Source organism: Cyclopterus lumpus, chromosome 15 (genome assembly GCF_009769545.1).
Source record: "Cyclopterus lumpus isolate fCycLum1 chromosome 15, fCycLum1.pri, whole genome shotgun sequence".
NCBI lineage: Eukaryota > Metazoa > Chordata > Actinopteri > Perciformes > Cyclopteridae > Cyclopterus > Cyclopterus lumpus.
Window position 1 is genome coordinate 5282364 of NC_046980.1, and position 25797 is coordinate 5308160.

The 25797-nt window shown below is 41.7% G+C and overlaps 1 protein-coding gene and 6 non-coding genes across 7 annotated transcripts in view; all 7 read left to right on the forward strand.

Annotated features, from left to right (window-relative positions):
- The first annotated feature begins 66 nt into the window (after window positions 1-66).
- trnat-cgu lies at window positions 67-140 on the forward strand. Its single transcript has one exon. It is a non-coding gene; the product is annotated as a tRNA-Thr (tRNA).
- Window positions 141-611: 471 nt separating this feature from the next.
- trnat-ugu lies at window positions 612-685 on the forward strand. Its single transcript has one exon. It is a non-coding gene; the product is annotated as a tRNA-Thr (tRNA).
- An 89-nt stretch (window positions 686-774) lies between these two features.
- Window positions 775-848, forward strand: trnat-cgu. Its single transcript has one exon. It is a non-coding gene; the product is annotated as a tRNA-Thr (tRNA).
- Window positions 849-1400: 552 nt separating this feature from the next.
- Window positions 1401-1474, forward strand: trnat-agu. Its single transcript has one exon. It is a non-coding gene; the product is annotated as a tRNA-Thr (tRNA).
- Window positions 1475-1863: 389 nt separating this feature from the next.
- trnat-agu lies at window positions 1864-1937 on the forward strand. Its single transcript has one exon. It is a non-coding gene; the product is annotated as a tRNA-Thr (tRNA).
- An 89-nt stretch (window positions 1938-2026) lies between these two features.
- On the forward strand, window positions 2027-2100 carry trnat-cgu. The gene has a single exon. It is a non-coding gene; the product is annotated as a tRNA-Thr (tRNA).
- A 1344-nt stretch (window positions 2101-3444) lies between these two features.
- The window catches only part of LOC117743725 (bone morphogenetic protein receptor type-1A-like), a 38227-nt gene continuing 15874 nt past the window's right edge, over window positions 3445-25797 (forward strand). The window contains exons 1-2 of the mRNA XM_034551501.1: window positions 3445-3690; window positions 15998-16112. The gene's annotated coding sequence lies outside the window, so the exon portion shown is untranslated. The remainder of the gene's footprint in view (window positions 3691-15997; window positions 16113-25797) is intronic.

The window sequence follows — 25797 nt, forward strand, 5'->3', positions numbered from 1 at the left end:
ACTTTATTGTTTCGTAGGTTTGGAAAAGAACAGAGCTTACAATAGTGTGAAATAGGCATTTCCAGAGGCACTGTGGCTTAGTTGGTCAAAGTGCCTGTTTCGTAAACAGGAGATCCTGGGTTCAACTCCCAGCAGTGCCTTGCTCAGGAAGTTGGAGATTTCAATTTTATGGATTCGCAGTTTTGGAAAAGTGCCTGTTTAGTAAACAGGAGATCCTGGGTTCAACTCCCAGCAGTGCCTCTTTCATGTAATTATGGACTTGAATTTTATGGTTTCGTAGTTTTGGAAAACAACAGATATTGCAATAGTGTGAACATGGCATTTACAGCGGAGCTGTGGCTTAGTTGGTTAAAGCGCCTGTTTAGTAAACAGGAGATCCTGGGTTCAACTCCCAGCAGTGCCTTGCTCAGGAAGTTGGAGACTTAAACTTTATTGTTTCGTAGGTTTGGAAAAGAACAGAGCTTACAATAGTGTGAAATAGGCATTTCCAGAGGCACTGTGGCTTAGTTGGTCAAAGTGCATTGCTCAGGAAGTTGCAGACTTAAACTTTATGGTTTCGTAGGTTTGGAAAACAACAGAGCTTACAATAGTTTGAACCTTGGATTTACAGAGGTGCTGTGGCTTAGTTGGTTAAAGTGCCTGTCTTGTAAACAGGAGATCCTGGGTTCAACTCCCAGCAGTGCCTTGCTCAGGAAGTTGGAGATTTCAATTTTATGGATTCAGAGTTTTGGAAAAAAACAGAGCTCACAATAGTGTGAAATGGGCATTTACAGAGGCACTGTGGCTTAGTTGGTCAAAGTGCCTGTTTCGTAAACAGGAGATCCTGGGTTCAACTCCCAGCAGTGCCTTGCTCACGAAGTTGGAGATATCAATTTTATGGATTCGCAGTTTTGGAAAAGTGCCTGTTTAGTAAACAGGAGATCCTGGGTTCAACTCCCAGCAGTGCCTTGCTCACGAAGTTGGAGATTTCAATTTTATGGATTCGCAGTTTTGGAAAAGTGCCTGTTTAGTAAACAGGAGATCCTGGGTTCAACTCCCAGCAGTGCCTTGCTCACGAAGTTGGAGATTTCAATTTTATGGATTCGCAGTTTTGGAAAAGTGCCTGTTTAGTAAACAGGAGATCCTGGGTTCAACTCCCAGCAGTGCCTTGCTCAAGAAGTTAGAGATTTCAATTTTATGGTTTCGGAGTTTTGGAAAACAACAGAGCTTACAATAGTGTGAAATGGGCATTTACAGATACACTGTGGCTTAGTTGGTTAAAGTGCCTGTTTAGTAAACAGGAGATCCTGGGTTCAACTCCCAGCAGTGCCTTGCTCAAGAAGTTAGAGATTTCAATTTTATGGTTTCAGAGTTTTGGAAAACAACAGAGCTCACAATAGTGTGAAATGGGCATTTACAGCGGCACTGTGGCTTAGTTGGTTAAAGTGCCTGTTTAGTAAACAGGAGATCCTGGGTTCAACTCCCAGCAGTGCCTTGCTCACGAAGTTGGAGATATCAATTTTATGGATTCGCAGTTTTGGAAAAGTGCCTGTTTAGTAAACAGGAGATCCTGGGTTCAACTCCCAGCAGTGCCTTGCTCACGAAGTTGGAGATTTCAATTTTATGGATTCGCAGTTTTGGAAAAGTGCCTGTTTAGTAAACAGGAGATCCTGGGTTCAACTCCCAGCAGTGCCTTGCTCACGAAGTTGGAGATTTCAATTTTATGGATTCGCAGTTTTGGAAAAGTGCCTGTTTAGTAAACAGGAGATCCTGGGTTCAACTCCCAGCAGTGCCTCTTTCATGTAATTATGGACTTGAATTTTATGGTTTCGTAGTTTTGGAAAACAACAGATATTGCAATAGTGTGAACATGGCATTTACAGCGGCGCTGTGGCTTAGTTGGTTAAAGCGCCTGTTTAGTAAACAGGAGATCCTGGGTTCAACTCCCAGCAGTGCCTTGCTCAGGAAGTTGGAGACTTAAACTTTATTGTTTCGTAGGTTTGGAAAAGAACAGAGCTTACAATAGTGTGAAATAGGCATTTCCAGAGGCACTGTGGCTTAGTTGGTCAAAGTGCCTGTTTCGTAAACAGGAGATCCTGGGTTCAACTCCCAGCAGTGCCTTGCTCAGGAAGTTGGAGATTTCAATTTTATGGATTCAGAGTTTTGGAAAAGAACAGAGCTTACAATAGTGTGAAATGGGCATTCACAGAGTCGCTGTGGCTTAGTTTCAGCTTGAGTTTCTAATAAGACTACATAATTACCTGCATACAAGCAGCCCTATACTTTTGTAAATTAGATTTAGACTTAATCAATATTCTCAATAAAAAGAAGTAGCATTTGTAGGAGAAGTAGTAGTCGTAAAGTTTGTGAAAATGGTGTTATCTTAATCAACACCAGAGGGCGCCTTGGTCGCTCTTATATTTGACTTAAAATAAAAGCCCCCAGGTCTCTGCAGGACTGAACAGGGCAGCAGTTATCGGAAGCAAAGAGGGAAAAAAGAAAAGAGTTCTCACTTTGCCACTGTATCGGGACACCAAAAGTAATGAGTAATAAAATAATTCATATTTACTTATTTTCATAATTATGTTTCAATGGTGGTTTGTACTGTTAAATCTTTTAGATTGTACAATATAAAAATATTGAATCAACAATAATATTTGTTAGAAATTATATCATAAAACAAACATGTTAGATTGCTTATTTACATATTATTTGTAGCTGGAGGTTTACATTTAACCATTGAAAGCTGAGTAAACTCTTCTTTTCAATACAACTCTTAAAAAGCCTCATCAATTAATATTTTTGACAAAATAATCTTAAATCAAACTCTTTGGGGTACTTTGGCGTACTAGGTTTTTTCCAGAGTCTTCATCTGTGGATAGAGTCTGAGGCTCAGATTTGTTTGTCAATTTTGACAAGAAACTAAAAAATAAAGCTTCTATTTGGGTGTATTTTTCAACTGTCTACCTATTTTTTTCTGTACAGTTTATTCTACAACATTAAGGGGCGATTTGAAATAATTGCAATAAAATTCTGTTCAGAATCAGAATAATGTATTGGCCAAGTATGTTGCACGTGCAAGGAAATTGACTCGGTAAATAGTGCATTTCATTTACTTTTCATGCCTAAGTTTACCATTATTTATTTAAGTATTAATGCTAAAAAAAAAATACATGGATCAGCCCTTTAAAGCCCTTGTTGTTTTTGTTAGATGGTAGAATGCAATTTGCATATATATTCATTTAAAATCACAGGAAAAAATAGCTACTGAAAAAAATGACCAGATGTTCCTCAATGTGACAAATATTAGAAAACTAGCTCATTGAAAATTCCATCCATTTTTAAACTCCACACCGATTTGAAGGTACCTGAAAGGTGGTAGAACCAGCGCATGCGTCAACAACCGCTCTTGCCAACCGTAAATTCGGCTATTTGTTTCGAGCCACAGAGTGATCCATCGTTCCGGTCACATGCGATCTTTGTCAGGCTGGTATTTGCTCTCCTCCATCATCAAGCAGCCGCGACCGCAGACCGACGGGATCGCGGAGCAGAGGGACTGTACGCCGCCGAAAAAATATTTAAAAACGCTGGGAAATTATGGTTTTCCGTCGGGTTACAATGGTGGAAATTTGTCCTTGAGCTGCTCCGATGAAATAGCGTCGAAATGAGTCTCGGCCACGCAGAGAGAACTTGAAGAAAGAAGGTAAAAAGGTAAGGAAGAACCCAAAACTTCATTCCCAATTTGCGGGTCTGAGCCCTACTTTGGGGCTCCGTCTAACCGCTGGAGCGAACGCGGTCCCTGGGTACAAGCGCTCCATGTTTACGATGTTTCCAGTTTCAACAGCCGAACTTTAATACTTGACTTTGTGTGAATATGTCTTTACTGTGAATATATCATGCTCATTCGTATGTATTCAACATTACTATAAACAATAAGCTAGTTCACCGAACAGATTGTGTGTGTGTGTGTGTGTGTGTGTGTGTGTGTGTGTGTGAGTGTTGGTGCCAGGAGATAGACGGATCCTTCTGGCTGCTGTCGTGGAAGAAGAAGGGGGGGGAAAAAAGTTTCTTTCACTTCCAACAGCCGCGCAAAGTTAGTTGTTTAAAAAAAAAAAAAAAAAATCACGGTTCCTAATATAATAAATAATTAATTGATTGTGTTTATCGCGTCCATGTTTTGTCGGGTGAAGGGTATTTACTGCCCTGTTCGCCACATTCCTCGTGAGTTAACTCCGCTGCATAGTTTACATAGCTCGCCTGTAATTATAGTAAAGCCTGAACGTGTGCGACCAAGTTGCACTCTTCAGTCTAAACATTGTGATCACTTTATTATTTCACGCTCAAAAGCCACTTTTCTTTCTTTTTTTCTTTTTAAATCTCTGAAGTTATAAGATGCATACTAAGGTTTTAGGTAACTTTTTTTTTTTTTTTAGTTTTAGTTTTTTCTTCTTCATTTGCCTTTGCAATGTGAGGTGAGAGGATTTGTTTTGGTCAAAGTTTAGTTGGTTCCTTAATCTAAATTTGTGTTTTATTTCCTTAAATGTGTTCTTGCACTCAAAAAACATTGCATGTTTATTGTTAGTTGTTAGCATCGTCTGCTAACTTTGTTTTGGTAAGTAACTTATGGCGGATTGTTTATCCCATTTAAGCCATTAAAATTCACAATGGTGGTTGTTGTTCTCAGTTTGGTAACCAAAGTGTAACGTTGAACCATCTCCTGAGAGCTCTGTGTTGTTTATGTTCAGAGATAAACCCGCTTAATTCAATTCAATAGAGAAGAAAACATAATCAGATCTTCAGCCATGTGGGCTTTTGTTATATTCCCTTCGTTTCACTTCAGAGACTTTAGTTTATTTGCAGTTCACATATTTTCAATTCGATGGTTTATTTAAACACACTTGGTGAAAAGTACCATTCAGGGAAAAAGACTAATTATCAGTATTGATGCTGCACGTGAATGAGGTTTCTTGTCGCACACATTTAAGGCTGCAACTAAGGATTAGTTGTGTTATTAGTTACTCTTTAAATCCTATTTAGTATATATAACATCTGAAAACAGTAAAAAGCGCCTGTCACAGTTTCCCAGAGTTGTTTAGTCCTGAACCCCCCCCCCCCCCCACCCTCCAACATTTAGTTTTAGATAAGCGTCCCTTGTCAAGTAAGTAAAGATCCCAGACAATCTTCAAGCCTTTTTAAGGGGATTCATTATTACTTATCATGTATACAAGTTCCTGCGACCCTGAGTGGTTACAGATGATAAATACACGGATGGATGTATACAAGTCACAAGAACTGACTGCTAGTGGTCGACATCACATTTATTATTTTTTGAGCTGTATTGAAAACATTAACTAGAATGACCAATATGATCACATCAATGGATGGAAATGTTATTTGGAGCTGCACAGGATTTACCAGTAAAGTTTTTTTGACCATATTTGCCTGCTGAATTTGAGTGATGGTCTTTCTTGGCTGGTTTACACAAACTTTACCAGTATTGGTAAATCAAGTCTCCTCAGCATCAGATGGATGATGGCGGCTTCTAATCTCGTGTTTTTGATTTCATGCTCCGTTGTAAATATTTGGGCCACAGATGTCGGCTGTACGGTGCTTTTTTTTTATGGTTCAAGCGAAAAGGTCAAATTTTGGAGTTTTTAGTTATAAACAAGCAGTTGAACTAATTTGTGTCCAACTCTCATGATTTGATTTAAAACATATTGATTGGAAATCAAATGGCTGCTGATCAGCTGGTTAATTGTCCAGAAGTTGCCAAGTGACTCGTAGAAGATTCAGTTAAAGGACGTTAAAGAGATGATTGTTTTCTGTTCAGTGAGCTGGTATTTTTGTCTGTTAATGGTAAACAAAGTTTGTACTTTAACTGTTGTCTCTGTGATGGTCTGAATTAATCTGGCTGCATTCAACAGCTTGTAGTTCTTGTGTGCAGTGTAATGTCTGCTGTCGCCGTAGCCTTTCCTGAGTACACGATTATATTGTCGTAATTTAATATTCTGCACAGCTCCTCATGGTCATACTTGTGGTCAGTAATATCTGGCTTCCAGTCAGTTACACGTATACACTGGTGGCAATTATGTGTGTGTGTGTGTGTGTGTGTGTGTCAAGCGCTCCCTGTTCTCGGATAGATTGTCTGACCAATCAAATCCCTTTTGCTTTAAGTTCATAGAGACTTTCACCATCATTATTTTCACTATAATCGATTATCTTGACTAAATTGGAACAGAATCGTATCTGACTTCAGTCGATTATCGGTGTGGTGATGCCTCCGTTAAACATTTTAACTGCAATCATGGACTGTTGTCTGTTAAATGAACTTGTGTACTTGATCATATGGTTTTGCAGGTTGGATGGTGAGTTAGCCCGTCAGCTAATCGCATCTGCCGAAAGGTCGGTCAAGTTTTAGCCAAGGACAAGTTCACGTTTGATAAAGGTGAATGTTGAAGCAGGTTTTGTTGCTGTCATCATTCCTCCTCTCCATATCGGCTATTAAAAGAGACGGTGAACAACATCCACAGTTCGTTCTATGCAAAAATATATTCCAACGTTTAACTGAAGTTGACACGAAGCTTCAGCCATTGTACATCCTCCAAAAAAAAGTCTTATCAGCACAAAACTCCCTCTTTGTGTTTCCCAGTATTGTGTTTACCGGTTAAGCTTCAATGGAGTGACACAAATGACTTGTAATCGGTAACTTTTGATGAACACAGACCTTATTTTGGCTTCAGATGAATGTTTGAATGCATTTCTTTTGTCCCCCATCATTTTAGTAAATCGCTGTTTATGTTCTGTACAAACAGGAGGAATGATAACCGAAAACAAAACCCGGTTCCAATGTCCAGAAGGACGCCTGACTATAAGATGGGCTGTTAATTTGTTGTTGTTGTCGGACCTCTTGTTTACCTTCTCGCAAACACCCTACGATGCGTTGGAGCCTCAGGTGAAACAATAATGCTTCGCTTGTATTTCTTGCAGAAAACAAATGCACAAGTAAAAATAACTGCTCAGCGTACATATCGGAGATCAATGTGTTGGGATGTTCTTTCCTTTCTACTATTCATCCATATAATATTCATGATGGGCTTAAAAAGCCCTGAAACTAGTTTGCGTCATGTTCCTTCAGCTCTCCCATGAAAAACAGACACTCCGCACTTCTGTACCTCTGCTGTCCATTGCCTCCTCCCCCCATTTCTGGGGATTGAGCATATCGGAGGGGGGGGGGGGGGGGGGGGGTTGTTTTTGGAAATTAAAATCTAGTATTATCCATATGCCAGACAGCTGTACATTCCACAGCCAAGCCCAGGATCTCTGTTACCGAAATAACAGAGTGACTGACGGTGGGTGAGCCAGCTAGGCCACAACAAAAGAGAGACAAAATAAAATCGGAGGATGCGCTGCCTCATGCATCTCATAGTATTTTGAGTTTTTTCCCCTCTTTTTTAAAAAAAATATTCTACCGGCAGGATGAAGCTGCAATGGCAGGGATGGACATAGGTTAAAATGTGTGTTTACTTTTCTGTCCATCTTCCATCTATCACCGAGCACACAGACATGTAATCTCCCTTTCACCCACTGATTGTTTATCATTCAGTGATTAGTCTGGTGTAGCACTTTGTGTGTGTGTGTGTTTTTTGCTGGTGGAGTCTGGCCAGGGCTGTCTTTGGAAAAATCAAATATCAGCCAGTGGAACTTGTGTTCGGAGCGACAGACTCGGACCAAACCTGCTTGCGCAGAGAGCTTAGAACAAAATCAAATTGATAATTGATTTGGATTTTTCCACCCCAAAGTCCAATGCTTCTATTGGCTAATAAAATGCATGGGAACGCACTCGCCAGCTGGACAACCGTGTAGCTCTTTAGTTTGTAGCGTGTACATTTTTTTTTTATCTTGCAGTGTGCACCTTGTGACTCGAGGAGTTGTGACATTGTAGCTTATAGTGTGGACCTTTTTGTTATCTGTCTTGTTTCCCTTTTCATCTTGTGGCTTGTAGCGTTTACAATGTAGCTTATCGTGTGGACCCTTTTTTTGAGCCTTTTTATTGTTTCCCTTTTTATCTTGTAGCATGTAGCTTTTGGCTTAGAGCGTTTACAATGTAGCTTATAGCGCAGATCTTTTTTTTGTGCATGTATTGTTTCCCTTTTTATCTTGTCACATGTAGCTTATAGCTTGTGCTTTGTGGCTTAGAGCGTTTACAATGTAGCTTATAGCCTGGACCATGTGGTTTGTTGTCAACCCAACATTTCATATCCACACCATCAAAGTCACTCCCTTTTTGGCTGGCATACATGTTACTTTTACTCTCTTAGCCATGCTCGTTGCAGCTGTGCGTAGTCCTGTAGTTTGCTCGGCTGTTTAATTGCTTTGCCACCATTTTCTGCCTGTCGGATCATCTCCCGTGCACAGATGGAGATGCAGTGTTCATAGTCTCAACTATGCAAGAGAAACTAAATACCTCTTGCTGCTACAAGATGAATACTCGCCGCAGAGATTTAATTTCAACAATCTAGACGACAAACTGTGTGTCGGTTAATAAACTCACATGGCCACTGATCGACGCGGTATTCACTCGTGTCGATGATAACCCGATGAGGCTTTTACCGTCCAGGCGATGTGACGTTGTAATTAAACGTCAAACGCAACTTATTTTAATGGTGGATGACTCGGACATCTCTCCACAGAGATTTAAAGCTTTGTGTAATTTTATTTTATCACCAGCCTTTCAGAAGGCTGTTTTATTACTGTCTAAATAAACTTTCATGTTTTGTTTCACATCGTTTGTGACTCAATTCGTTTTTTCTTATTAAATCGCGTTAAATGTCATTGTTCTCGCGCTGCTGCTCGGATACATTTTGACCTTGATTTTGAAAGAAATTGTACAGAGTGAATCAATAAAAAAATCCCCAAACACTGAAAGCTACCAACACGTTTTTCTCCTTTTACTTTCCCTCATTTTGTTCCCTTTGTTTCCTACATCTGTTTCCCCCCTTCTCCCATTTTTTTATTTGCTCCTCATTAGATCCACAACTAGATTCACCTTTTAAAGAAAGTAACAGCTCACCTCCAAACTATGAATATATGTGTGTGTGTGTATGTGTGTATATATATATATATATATATATATATATATATATATATATATATATATATTATATTATATATTTTTTTTTTTTTTTTTTTTTTTAATTATATTGATGTAGATAACAAACACAGCTCTTTCTTTCTTTTCTATGAATGTTTCTACTCTCTAGTCTGTCCTTTCTACTCCTTTTCCATCTCTGTTTCGTCCCCTTTCTTCATTCCTCTTCTCGGTCTACTTCCTCTCAGCTTTCCGTCTCCTGGGACTGTTTCTGAGCTCGGGGATCTCTCTCTTTCCCTCTGCTCTATTTCCATCCCCCACCCCCTTTTTTGTTTTTCTTTCTCCTCCATTCCTCCTTTTCGTCCCTCCTCCACCTCTCCCTGTCTCGGAGTGTGTTTCCAGTCTCAGAGGCTGAGGATCAGATTACTCAGGGAGTCTCGGAGGCTCTCTGGCGAGGTGGCAGTGCTGGTGGAGAAGGGAGGGAGGGAGGAAGGAGGTAGGGAAGGAGATCAGGTTTCACATCTCCAGCGCTCTCCTCTGTCTGCCTCGCCTCCCTCCTCCTCTTCTCCACCCCCCCCAGCGGCCTGGAGACAGAGTGGCTGAGCCAGAGAGGAAAACATGCAATCCACCCTCCTCCACCTCCTCCTCCTCCTCCATACGTCCAGCCTCTTTGCTGCAGCACAGCAGATAAATAAAGGCAGTAAATGGGGAACTGAGCACACAGAGGGACGATTCTTCCCCCCCCCCCTCCCCCCTTCATCCATCCCTGCAGAGATATTTTATATCCTGCGCCGTGTGTTTTCATTCTCCTGGATGTGTGGCAAAGGTGAAACGGCTTCAGGGAGACTAGTTTCTTGAGACGACCAAAGCTGAAGATCAAACCTGGACTCAGAAATCAGTAAAATGTGTTTTCTCGCAGTAAAATCTGAGTTGGGTCTCCTTGAAGTGGTCGTTGTAAGACACTTGTGGCTTTAGCAGCTACGGTAGTAATCCTTATTTAATTATTTGTGTATCTTGTTTCTTTGGAGTTATAAAAAAAAAAGAAGCTTTTTTTGCTTCATACTTTTTCTGGCAAGAGCTTTGGAAGAATTTTTAGTTGTGTTTTTTTTTTAAGATTACCTGGCTCTGTAAGATGCACACAAATCAATTGGAAAGGTTTTCGTTCAAGAAGTTATTGTTTTCAAAGTCCCAGAATATGAGTGTATTGATTTAGTGCTGTAACTATCTGCGGCACATTTTATCGATCAATCTACGTGTAACATGTCGTAACAAAAGCCCAGAACTAAAAGATTTTTAGTTTACAATCATCTAAACGGAGAAAACTAGTACTAATTCTCCTGCTTCGCCGCTTGAATTAAAGTGCTTCGGCTCTCAAAACACTCCCCCTGCTGATTTGTTAATCTAAAGTTTCTACATGATCTTGTACTGCGCCTTAAGAAACACTGGCCCACTTTACATGCGCACTTTTTGTGCAGTCACTCAAGACGATACAGTTTGTTTAATTCTTGCAGCCAAACAAACGGGCGACGCTTCAGACTCCAGTTGAAGGTCGACGCAGCACTTTCATGTTCAGCCTCCCGGCTTTTAATGGTATTGATCTCTGCTTTAAATACACACGGCCCATCCCGGTGAATAATTCAGATGCGCCTCCCCACAGTGGTCTGATGTGTGGGATCGGAAGACATTCCTCTTATTCTAATGGTGGGCGTTAGGGAGGTCGTCTGTGAAAATGTGATTATTTGTGTCCGTGTGTGATTTTGTGTGGTCATGTGACGACGGCATTCCTCAAGAGTTCAAAAATCCGAAGGGTTAACCGAACCACAGGAATGAAATCAGATCTTTATATAATTATTATTATGCAACAGTGCTTCCTCGACTTTCACAACATTACGAAACAGTGGCTGCATAGTTTTTTTTACTGTAGTAGATAAATAGTGTAGTGAATAACTACTGTTTTTCTCCTTGTTTGTGTGCTGCAGTTTCTTCAGTACAGGGGATAATTTCCTTTTTTATATTTAAAACATGGGCAGTGAAACTCCCCCAACATCTGGACACGCATTGAGGTGGGGTTGATATTTCTTGAGGCCAAATTGTTGCGTTTTAGCTCCTTCAATGTGAAGATTCATTACTTTTCTCTGTTCTCTATAACTGTGAATTTAGCATAAACAAACCAATCTCTTTAGATAAGAAGTGAGCAGAAACAATGCTCCTCAATGTATTACAAGCTCAAAACTTAAAGATAAAGCTTGACTTAAAAGGACTATAGTTTCTTTCATTAAAAAACCCTAAACTCTGTGGTTCTTTAACTATATTTAATGAACGCTAACATTGAACTAAAACACAACATGGATGCCTTTTTTTGTTTTTAAGACGTCTTGGTTATCCTGCTTCATTCTTGAGGCGGATTTGCCCCTGATAGGTGCAGTGATCCCTCTGAAGTGACGGTGATCCCTGACCTCAATCCTGACCCCCCCTCAACCCTTGTCAGCTCGCCACTAACTGAGTGGTCTCCTCCCCATGTGGATTAGACCGTCTGACCGATTTAACGCCGATTTTCTTTATTCACAAAAGAGTACTGTCGCCTGATGAATCAGAACGACTCTCAGAGCTGGAGGGTGAGTTTGTTTATCTCAATCTACTCGCATGGCGAAAATTAACTGAGTTTGTGGAAACTATACATGAGAGGAAATATATGTGAAGGCAGATATCTAACGGAATGAGTCAGATGTTTAATTTTCGACGGAAAAAGCCTAATTATTATGATCAACATTGATTGTGAAGATTTAGGTTGTCTTGTTGATCGGTTTGGTTTGTGAGATGAAAACCGAATAATAAAAAAATAATCTGCCCCCTGGCTCGTTGACAGTGAGTCTACTCTGTTCTTTCGGCTTGTAGACGCCGTTAGTCTCGAGCTCCCTCTGTACCGACTGTACTGTCCTGCAGGAAAAACAAATGCGTTTGCAGAATTTTGGCATCGTCTTGGTACCGAAGAATCGCTTATTGTGACACTATTCTGTCTCTCTGTATTTTTGTGTCCTTCGGCTGTTTTCTGAATTGTTTTTCTGACTATGTTCTTTAGACGCCCTCAGTTCATGTTGGTTGGCAACCATCATCAGGATGTTTTTTAATTTTTTTTATCCTTGGCTGACCTGCTTGCTGCAGCCACGAGGAAATATCAGTCCTCCTCGCTGGGTTTTCTTACTCTGCCTGGGCTCCCCCGCCTCCTCGTTTCTGGTCTTTAATTTCAATTAGCTCACGCTGCTGGTTGACTTTGATGGCATTAGCCTCTCCTCCAAGCCTCCACACTCGTCCCTCTGCTCTCGTATTCACTTGTTGGTTTTGCGAAAGCCGATGGCTTTAACTGCTGCGATCAGAATCTGAATGCTTCGCTTCCACTTCCTGCCGGCGTCCACACACACACACACACACACACACACACACACACACTATGCAGACTCTGTATGGTTTGCAGTAGCTGTTTATGAGTAAATGCAGATGGGTCAGTCCTGTTAGCAAAGCACAATTAAACGATTGACAGGATACAGATCATCCCGATGTTTCCTGGCAACAAGATGTTCTCATTGGACTAAAAACGGCATCACCAAGGAGGAAACAAATAAATATTTTTTGGCCTTCAGACGTCATTGTTGCAACTGTCCTTTTTACCTTCAGATGAGGGTTAATTGAGGTAATTGTTTCACTGACGAGCTTGAGCGGCTCGTTTGCTTGCAAGGCTTTATAATAAACGAATCAGAGTAAAGAGACTTGTGGCTGTACAGGGAGAGCAAAAACAAAAATGGTGAGAGGTTGCACCACCTAAGAAGTAGACGACTGTTTAGACTATAATAAACGTCCAGTGCAGTATCCTAATGTTCAACCAACCGTCTGAAACCCAATTTGAGCCGGTTCAAAGACTTTTCTGTTTGACTAACCTGCTCTGCTCCGCTTGTAAACATTCTTCCTCACAGCCATGCTTATTTCATTTTCACTGAATAATGGGGTCAGTGAGACACATTGCAAAGAAATGAGACCGGAATTTAAAAAAAACTATGTAAAATGTTGATATTGTTCTCTAGATTACGCTCTCAAATAATCAGAAATTATAGAAGGAAAATGGGGAATAAAGTCCACAGTCTTTAAATATCCTGTTTTTTGTTCAGCCAACACTCCAAAACCAAAGTTTATTCAATTTACAGGTATTAAACTTAAAAAAAAAAAATTGATATGTAGACGGATGGCCGTTCCTTGATGGAAAAAGTTAAACTGCTGCTGATCTTCACTTTTAAAAACTTGCAGAAAGAGTGTCTGTTCTCTCTGCTGTCAGCCTCTGCTTGTATTTGTGTGTTTTATGCAGCCTGCATTCCTCCTCCGCCTGCCTTCCTTATGAGAGGACTGGTTTCACCGCTTTTCTGTCAGACGGTGGCTTCACACCTTTTCGTCTGACACGTCGCTTCAACGCATTTTTAGAAATTAAAAAGTCCCCATCAGCTGCTGCCTCCTCAAAACGGACGAGGAACTGTGGAAACCTCTTCAGTTACTTCGCTGCTAATGGGGACTGAGTTTCACGGTGACGGTAGGCCTGAGGGGGAAATGGGAGCTTCGACATTTTTTTTTGTGCAAATTGTTGGGCTTATTTAATAGATCTTTACTCGACAGCAACGTGACTGCCCGTAGTCTAGATCGCACTGCCTGTGCAGGTTTGTGAAAGTCGGGAGAACTCATTTGATGATATTTGATAATCACACTAATACGGTTTTGTTTAATTTTTAAAATCATAAAAACCTGGTTCCTCTTCTATATTTTTTTTTTTCCCCAGCTGTTTGTCAATTAGATATAACTCTAATGACGCAAACAGTCATGTTTTTAAAGCCATCGGATTGTAATCTTTGTGAAGATGATTAGATGTAAATTGAATGTCTAGTAAACACGAGGTTAGTGAGTAGCTTTTTCTACTCTCACTCTGCTGGGTTTCCTTTTTAAATAGCTGCTGGGTGTGTTTTCGGAGTGTAAACAGTCCAGAGCCGTGTACTGCAGCTTTTACTGAGGATGGACTGTTGGCACTCTTATCGAAATATGGCCGTTTGTAATTTTCAAACGCCAATACAGATGTCAACGACATGATCTGCTGCATAAATGCTTTACGCCGTTCGAATGCATCGTTGTTCACATACAAATTGTTGGATTTTTGTTGGTGTTAGAGAGAGAGAGATCTGTTTTTTCTCTCCGTCTGTCTCTTTTTCTTGGCACCACCCTTCAATCGTGTGTGTGTGTGTGTGTGTGACAGAGAAGGCAGCAGCTGTTTTTTCGCCAACCTCGTGACCGCTCTCAGCCCCCGTCTTCGGACATCTATTTTCTCCTCGTTTGTTCTATAATAACTCAGCGGCTGAATCCCCACCGCTGCCGTTTTCTTCCCCTGGGGTGGAGCTACACACACACACACACACACACACACACACACACACACACACTCTGAAGCTGCTGGTCAACTCATCAACACAGTTTTCCAAACGGTTCTTAAGTTCATTTTCCAGCGGAGTGTTAGTTTAGGTGACAGCAGGGTGCCAGTGTAGGCGGGTGCAGACCCTCCACACCCTGTTGAAGAGCTGCTGGTCACTGCTGACCTTTTACCTTGAGCTAGTTGTTGTTGTTTACCTACGATATCGGCCTCATCAGTCTGTCCAAAACATTGGTGCAGAGTGTGAAATATCCTCATGTCATCAAATCATCTAATAATGTTTTACCGGCATTGTATTTGGATGAAATGTGAGATTTAGTCAAAATGTATAAATATAGTGGGATTCTGGCCTCTTGTGACTTGTTAAAAAGATTTCTTTTAGATTATAATCCATAATTCATTTGCATTTTAATTATATTCACAACATGTAACTGGTATTGCAGGTTCTCGTAGACATAAATTGTGCTCTTTGCATATACAATGTCAGTGTTGTGCTCAGGCTTTATGGGTAAGGTGCCACTATGTGATGGTGGTTTACAACCCGGTAGTTTTCCTCGTGTCACACCTCTTTTGTATCTCTCTCTCTCCAGTAAAAGTTTTTAAGTGGTGCTATTTTTTTAACTTTAACATAGTGTTTCTGTGGCGAAAGGTCCCGGCTGGGTTTTGGATTTGCTGACCCCTCCATGTGTTCTTACATCAGGAGTTTTGTTTTGTTTTAGTTTGGCTGCTTTGTGAGCAGCTTCCTGTTCTGCAGTATCTCCGCTCGGACTCGTTAAACCGCTGTTTGACTCTCCACTCTCTCTCGGGTGTGAATATTAACTCACTCTCCTGACGTCTGCCTCCTTGGATAAATAAAGCCTCCTTTCAGGATTTGAGAAACTCTATGCTGTCAATAAAGAGGCTTCTGTGTTCGAGGAGACGACGAGGTGGAGGAGGACGATCCGACTGTCCGAAACACTGCTTCACTTATCTCTTTACAAACGGCAACAAGCTGCTAACGCACTGACAACAAGGATCTAGTGATTGAGCACATTCACGTCCAGGAGGTCTTGAGGTGGGTCTGAGGAGGCTCCATTGATTCTTGAGGGGGTTTAGTGGACCTTTAGTAAAGCGTTAGTGTCCTTGATGGGGGGTGGGGTGCATAGAACCGTGCATGAGTTTGAGGCGGGCGATTGTGGTCTTAAATAAGCTTCCATTAGTCATTGGGAGCAAGGCGTTATTCAGAGGAACCGAGGAGTCATTGAGAGGAACCAAGGCGTCAACTTAGAAGAGCATCTCGTCATGTATCAAAATGTATTGCTGTATTGAAAATATGCAGTCAGGATTTCTTTCTACCCTGGTAATACCTTCATTTTGCCCAAGCTTAATACAAATGTTCCATTTTAGTCCCTAAAAAGTCCCGACTAAGTGTTTGATGATCACTGAAATATACAAACGTTTTAGTTTGAACGTTCGCGTTTGTTTTTCTCCGGCAGGTCGTTGATTGGGATGACGGTCTGAATCCGGCCGGCTTCCTCTGCTTCGCGACTACATTTCCCATGGAGCTGTGCGCTGACACACACACTGTTGTACCATGGAGCCACCAGTCAGGTATGGACACACACACGCACACACGTGCTCACGGACACATACACCCCCAGTCAGAAGGCTGTTCCAGCTCGGTTCCCTTCAGTCGGTGTGTAACGTCTGCAGGATGTTTATTGTGGTTACATGAAAAACATTACTGGGTGGCTTTACCCTGTGTCTCCAACAAACACACACACGCAAACTAAGTAACAAAAACATGACTACCCAGTCCCTCCCCTACACCTCCTCCCCCTTTTGAGGAGATTAACCCTTGACCTCGGTGCCGAAGGCAGAGCTGGCCAATCAGGAGGCTTCCTGGCTTTTAATTACAGGCTCTGATTGAGTCATTTGAGCTGTCATCTGGTTTGATTAATAACCCAACCAAGAGAGCAGGAAGAGCGGTGATTACACTGAGCCCGAAGGCTGTGCGTGTGTGTGTGTGTGTGTGTGTGCGTGTGTGCGAAAAGTGAAGTCATGCCTCCATGTGAGGAAAGACTGTGTGTGGGGGCCTGTTTCTGGTTTTGGGTTGGTGTCTGTTGCTCCCGGAGTTTCTATACATTGTTATTTTTCGTGCGGATACTTCAGGCCTTTTTCTAGTTTGCAACATTGCGCGCAATAGTGACCTCTGACCTTCTCTGACACTCTCTCTGGTTTATCATCTCAGTCCAAAAGATAGATGTAATCATTTCCAAATTTCACAACGTGTTTTTAGCTCTTCACGCCCGCCACTACCAAGAAACCGTTTCCTCTCCAGCTCGCACACAGGGAGTTAGTCACCGGTATTTCCAGACATTTCAAAAATTTGTACCCTTTTTTTATGACACAACAACAAACGTTTAGTTTGTTGTGTCATAACAAGACAGACGTTTGTTGTGTGGCTGTCATTCTTTAATTATTTGCATTATAAGCTGGTTAGTGTTAAGAAGTTAAACATATCTATTCTATATTGTTGTGTTTATTCACGTTCCTCATCAAAAACAAAATGTTATCAAGATTTCCATTGGATAATAAGTTCTATTGTACCTTCACTCAATACTCATTGTTACTGTTTGGACATTGAACGCACCGTAATGTACATGACGTTACGGTGGCAGGACTGAGACTGTGAGACTTTACTGTCGAGGCCCGGGGAAGGAATTGTTTTAAATACTTTTTTGACTGTGATGAAGTTTGACTGTAGTACGTGACCGGTCGTGTGTTTTTAAAAAAAAAAAATTTTTTTTAAACGAGGCCGATTGCTGCCTTTTTGTTTCAGACGCGGTGACTCAAGCGTTTGAATCTCAGCTCGCTGTCAGACCTTCAAACAGAGTCGGCCAGTCTGCCACACAAAATCACTCCCATATGTCCCTCGGCAGCCCCGCCCACCACACGCACACGCACACACACACACACACACACACGCATACCGCCCTGCACGCTTCACCCACACACTGCAGTTCGGATCAGGTCGGCCCGGCTCAGCTTACAGTTCGTCCTGGCAGAGCGAGGCGAGGTTGGACTACATTCAGTTTTTTAAGTACAGATGATTTTTAGGCTGAAACCACAGAAAATGGAAAAATTGTTTTTCAAAGTAAACCCTCATGTGAAAATTGCTTGGCAATGTCCATTTTATATCACAATATCAAACTAAACTATCAATTGCTACTTTTATAACGCCAATAGTTTTTTGTTTTTTTTTGAAGCTATCATGGAGTTTTAGATAATATAAATATGTTTTAGCACTGAGCTCATAGTTAATGATATTTTACTGCACTACTGGATCATATTCAGACCCCCCTCAGGTCTGGAAAGAGAGGGCAATACATTTAAAACGACTGAATATACAAATATAATTGACTATGTAATTACGTTTACATATTTATAATACATTTGTTAAAGATGGGGGATATGGCCCGGCGGCAACCTCCAGTTCTGAAGAGTGAAGCCCAACGAGGAAATGTCCTAAACGTGCAGTCTGTCCACTGGCCAGCAGGGGGCGACTCCTCTGGTTGCAAAAAGAAGTTCGATTTTATGGAAGTCTGTGTGGAAAATAACCCTACTTCTCACTCGATTCACTACCTAAGTAAACATAAGTTTATAGGCTAAATTGCTAGTTTTGAGTCTTCTACAATACAGCGTTGAGAGGAAAAATACACCATGATGCAGAGACTGTGTGATTGACAGGTTGCTACCAGAGCTGTTCACACCGTCTCTACGCCACACCCCCGTCCGCAGTTCAAATATGGTATCTTCCGTTCACCGGTTGCTCAATGCCAAAGGCTTCAAAACCAAACCGATTGTTGACGTCACGACAACTTAAGTCCACTTCTTCCATCCAGTCTAGTTATGTTTCTTTACTGCCACTCAGAGAACCACCTCAGTGTTTGAATTCTGCTGGTTATCAGAAAATCTGCAGTCGGGAGTTATAAATTCCTCAGACACTCCTCTGACTGAGTCACTGTAATGACCTCGCAGTCACAGCTTCACTGTTTTATCATTTGTTTGAGCTTTGAAAATGATTAGTTTCTGAGCTTAATAAGTCCCGAATGCGGCTTTCTGATTAAAGCCTAGAAGCATCAGACGTGTCAATCGGTCTTGATTTCAATGTGCACGCGGCATCGGAGACGAGTAGCCAGCCGGAAAACGGAGCGCTTACCGCAAATACCGAGCGGGTGATGCATAAAGCAAACAAAATGTAGTAAATTAGCCTACTGTGGTTTTAAAATGTCTTCCATACTGTCATGTATGAAAAGAACCCAAACGGACTTCTTGATTGCTAGAAGAAACTATTTCAAGAGCGTTCGTGGAGGAACGTTTCTGTGTCACGCTTTCTGATCCATGTCACGTTTACCGTGTTTATTATAAGCACCGAATATTCAGAGTCACCTGATCTGACCCACGTGCACTGTAACTGTGATCAGAATAGTAAGTAAGAAAATGGCAGGTTTGTTTGTATCTGATGCATGAAGAGAATACTGAGTTTGTGATCTAAGAAGTTGAACTGGACTCAACAAAGGGCAGACTGGCACAAACAAACTACACACACACACACACTGCTTATGACCTGGCTACCACACACACACACACACACACACACAGCCTCCTTCTTGTGGTCTCACATTAGACAACATCATTCTTTCTAAACTCGTCACTTCTGTTCGACTCCTCGACGGTTTTTCATGAACATTGAGGTTGAATCCCAGAAAGTAAACTGATTTATTTTTTTTAATTTTTATGTTACCCAACTTTCTATTTATGATTCTACATTGGTACACACACTTGTTTTCAGTTTTTGATTTTTTTTAGCTTCTTCATTCAAACTCACACAGAAAAAGATATATATACACACACACACACACACACACCGGACCACCTATATCGTTGTTTCGTTCGTGCACGGCTCTGTGGCCTGGCTGTAGTTTCCATGGCGACACGGTGGATGAAACCATCCGGCCTCCCTTCACGGAGTCCGGTCTCTTACCAGACCAGACCACCCACCCACAGACACACACACACACACACACAGCCAATATTCTGTCTGCTACAATTACAGTTGTATTTTATTTTTATGTTTTTTTTCTTTGTGTCTCTGTGAAAAGCCGTCTGAGTTCCAGTCATCTCTCCAGTTTCCATTCCTTCACACTGGGATCAAACCAGTGTGGCCTGCTGGCAGCAGCTGAGGCAGAAAATGACTTTATTCCAAAAATGCAAATCCTCAAAAAAAACACCAGAAAGAAACTCAACATCAGCATCGGATTGACTCTGGATGCTGTTGAGCTCAGACGGAAAAAAAAAATGATTGACGGCACATGAGGAGGGCGGGGCTAAACAGTAAACTTCCTGTCTGAGTGTGAGAGAGAGACCAGTTGTTCTCACAATCTGCCCACAGTGAGGACTATCAGTGCTGTGACTTCCTTGTCTGTGTGCTATTGAGGTGTATTTTCCATTACCTGTGTTGCCTAATCTCTCGTTGACGTAGTAAAGTTGTTAAATAGAGTGCTGCACGAATGGGTAACATTTGTGCACTTCTGGTTCACTCGTCTTTTTGGTTTGATGCCTTTTTAAATAAGGTGGTTAACACAAGTTTTTAAAGATTTTTAATCTAATCCTTTACAGCTGCAGCCTCATTTGTATAAAATGGCGAAAATAAACAGCTAATGCTTTTAGGTATTAAGAGTCTTGTAAACGATTAAGTGACAAAGCAGCAACGCGTGTTTACTAACGGTTGTTTTCATCACAACGTTGAGGTGAATATTTTTCATATTTCAGCAGGAACCGATACGTTGTTAAGAGGTAACGTCGTGTTTTCTTTTTGTGGGCTTTGTTTCGACACGAGCTGGCGGAATCGCCCTAAAATGTATAATCGGGTCTTTAAAACACGACTTGGTGCGAGTTAAACGATTGTTTGTGGCGTAGGAGTGGTCTTGAAACGTCTGCACACGGTCTTGCTTACCGCTGAAATATTTATATATTTATTACAGCATATCGGTGTGTCCGATCTTCGGCACATAACGCGGTATGTCAGTGATGAAGGTCAAAGGAATCTGAATTTGGAGATTGGCGCGTGTTTGATTCAGAAGGGACGGCTTTTGTTGTTGTTTACCTCCCTTGAAACTACTTTACCAATGTTTGTTTGGAGCTTTTGTTCGGTCGCCTGTGTTCTCAGCACCAGCAGGGGCTAACTGGTTAAACTGGGAAGATTGTGTTGGGAACCTCCTCAGTCTTTTATGAACATAATGTTGGATTTTTATGATGTCGAGCGTGTTTTTTTTATTTTTATGACTCTTCTGTGGCGGGACTAAAGGCAACACCGCTGGTGATGAATAGACCCGTTTCTATGGCGATTTTAGAGTGATTAAAATCACCTTCAGCGAACTACGTCGTACTGGTTTATTACTTAACGACTCTGCGGTCAAGCTCAATGTCTGAATTGTGTCCACGGGGTGGTTGAGCAACATCAACACCAACACGGAGAGCTTATTCTTAATCAGTAATGAGTCTATATGGATGTAACCTGAATCCTGTGGGTCGTATAGTTGAAAAATACCATCTTAGATTTCTTTTTTTACATCCGATTTACAATTTAATGGACGCTTGATTTGATTTAAAAATAAACTAGGCTAACAAAATGATGATCTTCTACCAAACCTGTGCACGAAGGAACATTTTAGTGAATCTATTAAGTGACGACTGCACACACAAACACATTTCCACGTGTTGGATGTTCCATATCATGGTTCTACGTTGGCGCAAATGGGACACGGTGATATTTAGGTGCCGCTTGTTCTCCGGGGGAATGCATCCTCTGACCTTCATCCAATGCACGTTAAGCAAATCGATATATTTCTGTGATCGATTCGGTGGCGCTGGATGTCCGCTGTGCAATCGTTACGGTTTTTGTAGAATTATTCATCATTTAGCTTCACCCTAACGTTACATTTCTTGAAGCGGCAGCAGTTCATTACCCTTATTGCCAACGTTTTTTTTGTATTTATTAATGTCGTTCTAAGCCGTAAGTTCACATGGAACCATAAACCTGAGTTTCCCCCGTGGATGCTGGGTAATTTGTGTTGCTGTAACATGATAAATGAAGAGGAGGAGGGAAGGGGGAAGTAAATGTTCCCCCTCCAGTTTGTAGCTGAAGTTGCTCGGCAGATCTTCTCTGGGCCTCTAATGACGTTAGGCGTTGCTGCTGCCCACTGAGCGGCACACTCGCCCTCCATCGTATTCATTTGTGTGTGCGTGAGAGACAAACAAGACTCAAACACTGCCAGGTTAAATTTCCTCCTGAGATCTAAAAGCCAAAAGCTGCGTGGCGCTACTTGCTCTTTTTTTTAGTGGCGTAACGACTGCATTTCTATACAAAGCTGCTCCTTACAGCGACACTTCAAATATTTAGTTTTAAATGAATTTCTTTTGAGATGGCTTTCATGATTTTATACAAGCAACCACTGGAAATATATTGTTACTAAACACCGCTGTACTATCAATAAGTCTATCCATTATTTTTCTAATTTAAAATTGCCTCTAAAGCATCCAACCATGATGCCCATCATACTTACACTATCCCTAAGTAAAGATGATCATTACATTGATTTAAGTATTAAGCAATAATCTAAACTAATAACTGTTGATTACCTCATCACTTTACATTTTGCTTGTAACATAACATAAAACACTTTTAAATAGCAATGCAGATTATCTTAATTGAAGCAAGACGCCGGGTCGTGGGTTCAATTCCCACCGCGCCCACAAACCCAAGAAGTAAATCTAATTGATCGTGAACAAACTCTGGTGGCAGAAGAGTATTAATTAAAGGATGAAGATGAGGAAGAAGAAGACGGGGATGCAGGGAGGAAGAGGCCCGCGGTGCCGCTCACCGTGGCTCTGGGTATTCTGGGTATTCTTATGCTAATCCATCGCCGGGGATGAGGCGCAGAGCAGCCAAGCAAACAATGGCAGTGGAGCCAGAAAGTCTGGCCTGCAGTCTCCCAGGCCCTGAAAGGCATGTCGGGCAGGGCGCCGACACCAATAGGGAGGCTGCTGCTGCTGCTGCTGCTGCTGCTGCTGCAGCAGCACCCAGAGGCCCGCCTGCAAGGAGGGGCCCCTGGAGTGGATGAGAACGGGGCCAAGATGGAGGGCAAGAGAGGAAAGGGAGGAGAAATGAGAAGCAGCAGGAGGAGAGGGGAGGGAAAGCAACAAATGGAAATGGAGACTGGGGGTAAGGAAGAGGTAAGAGGAGGAAACAAGTGAAAGGACTTAGGAGACATAGATGAGGAGGGTAATCAGTCAAATGAAGAGAGGGAAAAAAGGGGGTAAATAAGATACTGGAGAGTAAGGTAATAAACACTAAATTAATTTTGTAAAAGGAAAGAATAAAAACTGAATGCCACCGTACTTCTCCATGTAGTTTATCACCTTCTCTGATCGTGTTGTCACGGCAACATGTAGAGGAAAAAACATAATGCCATACAGTGATGAAGTCCATCTGATAACATTTGAACGATGCTCCCTTTTTTTTTTTTATACTTTTCATTTAGAAATCAATGTCCGCCTTAACTCACTTTGACATCAACTTTTCACTATTTTCTAACACTTTTATAGACTAATAAATAGATAGGAAACGTATTAATTGGTCCGATGAGAAGCTCGGGATGAAACTAATGCATAAAAACAAACGTTCCTCGCTCCGTCCCAGCTGTCCCGTCAATAATCTCCACCTCCAACGATCCCAATCTCCCTCATTACTGCATTTATTTGTATAGCTCAGGAGCTGTCGGCCTCCGCCGGTCCTCCAATCAGGCCTCTGTCGTTTATTTAGTCTGCCGCCATTCTCCCGGAGCAGGAAGTGGAGACGCTTCAAGGCTTGATTATTGACGTCTGGCCCCTCGCGCTTCAGTCCGTCCACGGGGACGACACCGAGGTGGGGGAGGAGTATTCGAGATGGATTATTAATGCCTCTCGGCCAAGGTCTAGTGTCACTTTCCAGTATTTTAACAGCTCTATAAAGGAGCTGTAAAGTTAATAAATCACGTGTGGAGGAGCTGGAGCTGCTTCAGAGCGGCAACACTTTCCAAAACAAGCTGTCCAACATAAAATATGTTAAATATTTGTTAATATATGTTAAATTATGATATTGTTAAATATCATAAAACCTTCTTCACAAACGCAACGTCTTTCCAAAAGTTCACATTGTGTTGAAACATTGGTGAACCCGAAGGTTTAAGCTATAATTTTATGTTATTGAAGCACAAAACCTTTTTTTTTTTTTTTTTTTTTTTGGTGATGATGAATGTGATTCTGTTTCTATACTTTTATCAAGTTTCCTTTTTGTTCGATGCAACAACACTTACATTTGTTTTTATGTATTAAATAACTAATTTTAGAGGATTTTTGAAGTGGATGCTGATTTAAAATATATTCTTTACAAATCTCACGTAAACCCCCCCCCCCCCCCCCCCCCATTGGAGAACCACTGCTCTAGTCTGGTCAGTGTTAGTGCCTTACTCTGCATTAAAACAAGATTAACCCTACTAATAATAGAAGCACTCACAGTATAACTCGTATGCGCCGCTGCAGTGTAATATCACTTTACATAATAGTTTTTATTGGCAGCTCCCTCTACGGCCAAATGAAAAGTTATTATACCCAGAAGCCCTTAAAGAGCTCTCTTTCTCTTACAACTCTTAACCCGCTGCTTGGGTTTCTATCCAATCAAATTTCCCAGCATCCCCGGAGCAGTGTGACCTCAAATTCCTTCCCCTGAGGAAGGGGGGCTGGCTATGGCTCGGTGGTTCCCTATAAGGGTGTTTTTATTCTGTACAGGTGGGACTGCGAACAATACGTCCTTTCATTCCCGTCCTCCAAGACTCTGATGTCACATCCAGGTAGCCGGAGCAGCGACGCCACATTAACCTCCTGTTGGCTGAGGAGGCTTTACAGACCAGATTTATAGCAAACATTGTGCTAGGATGGCGCTCCTTCAGTTCAAACCGTTCTATAAATACACATAAATACATTGTAATGGCAGAACTATTATAACCTGCAAAATAGTAACGATAACCTCCACGCCCATCATGATGGCTTATTATTTAAATATCTGCTCGTCAACATGCCACAACAATCGTACATTCACGAGTTGGCAGAAACGTGACACCGGTAGCGTCATTTATTTAGTAAATCTTTGCATCGTCCTCTGTGAGCTCCTGCTGCCGCTGAGGGAAGGAGTTTGTTGTTTGACCGAGAAACAGACGAAGGATTAGAGACGAGTTTGAACACGAGGAGGAAGAGGGGGAAGAGGGGGATGGGGGGGAAGAGGGGGATGAGGGGGAGGGGGAGGGGAAGGGGAAGGAGTGAAAGTTTCCTGACACCTAGAGGGTTTAGGGTTTGGAGAATCCAGCAATTCCTCTCTTGAATGTACATTTAATTTGTCTGAGTTGACAAATGTAATCGTTTGAATCTCGGCTTTCGTGTGTGTGTCTGTGCGTACACTGTGTGTGTGTGTGTGTGTGTGTGTGTTTTATATATATATATATATATATATATATATATATAATTTTTTTTTTTTTGTGCGCAAAGTGTATGCAATTGCTTTACCTTGTGTTTTCAAAGGGAAGTGTATGTGTTGGATGTGTGTGTGTGTGGAGGAGGGAGGCGGGGGTTGCTTGGTGCGTGGGCAGCTCCATGTCTTGGTGGCTCACAACAGATGATCCTTCCTGAACCTGCCTTGTCTTGCCCTCTGTCTGATTATCTGAATGTATGTCTTTGTGTGTGTGTGTGTCTGTGTTATCTCACCATCCTCTTCCTGCCGCTGCTGTTGTTGTTGTTGTTCTCTAATTGGAGCAAAGAAACACAAATAAACTTTAGGTTTTTGCTGTGGCAGCGAGGTGCAGATTCTTCCACTTTCCTGTTATCGACTCTGTGACACAGATAAAAATTTGCATACAGTATCAGAATGCACACTCCTTCAGTTACTGCCCTACAAACACACACACATACACTTCTTTTCTCTCATGCACATTCCTTATCTGTCTGTACTGAGTTTGAAACTGTGCACCGTTTGATTAAAAATGACTGCAAACTTTAGCTGCTTTGTGTGTTCATCATCAGATCTGATTGGAGTCGCTCCCAACATGACTGAAAGATAGGAAATGTCACAGTGTAATGGGAACTGGAAACAACAAGAGCTGTTGTGACTGTTTCTGGAACGAAACCAGTTGGTTGCTGGTGG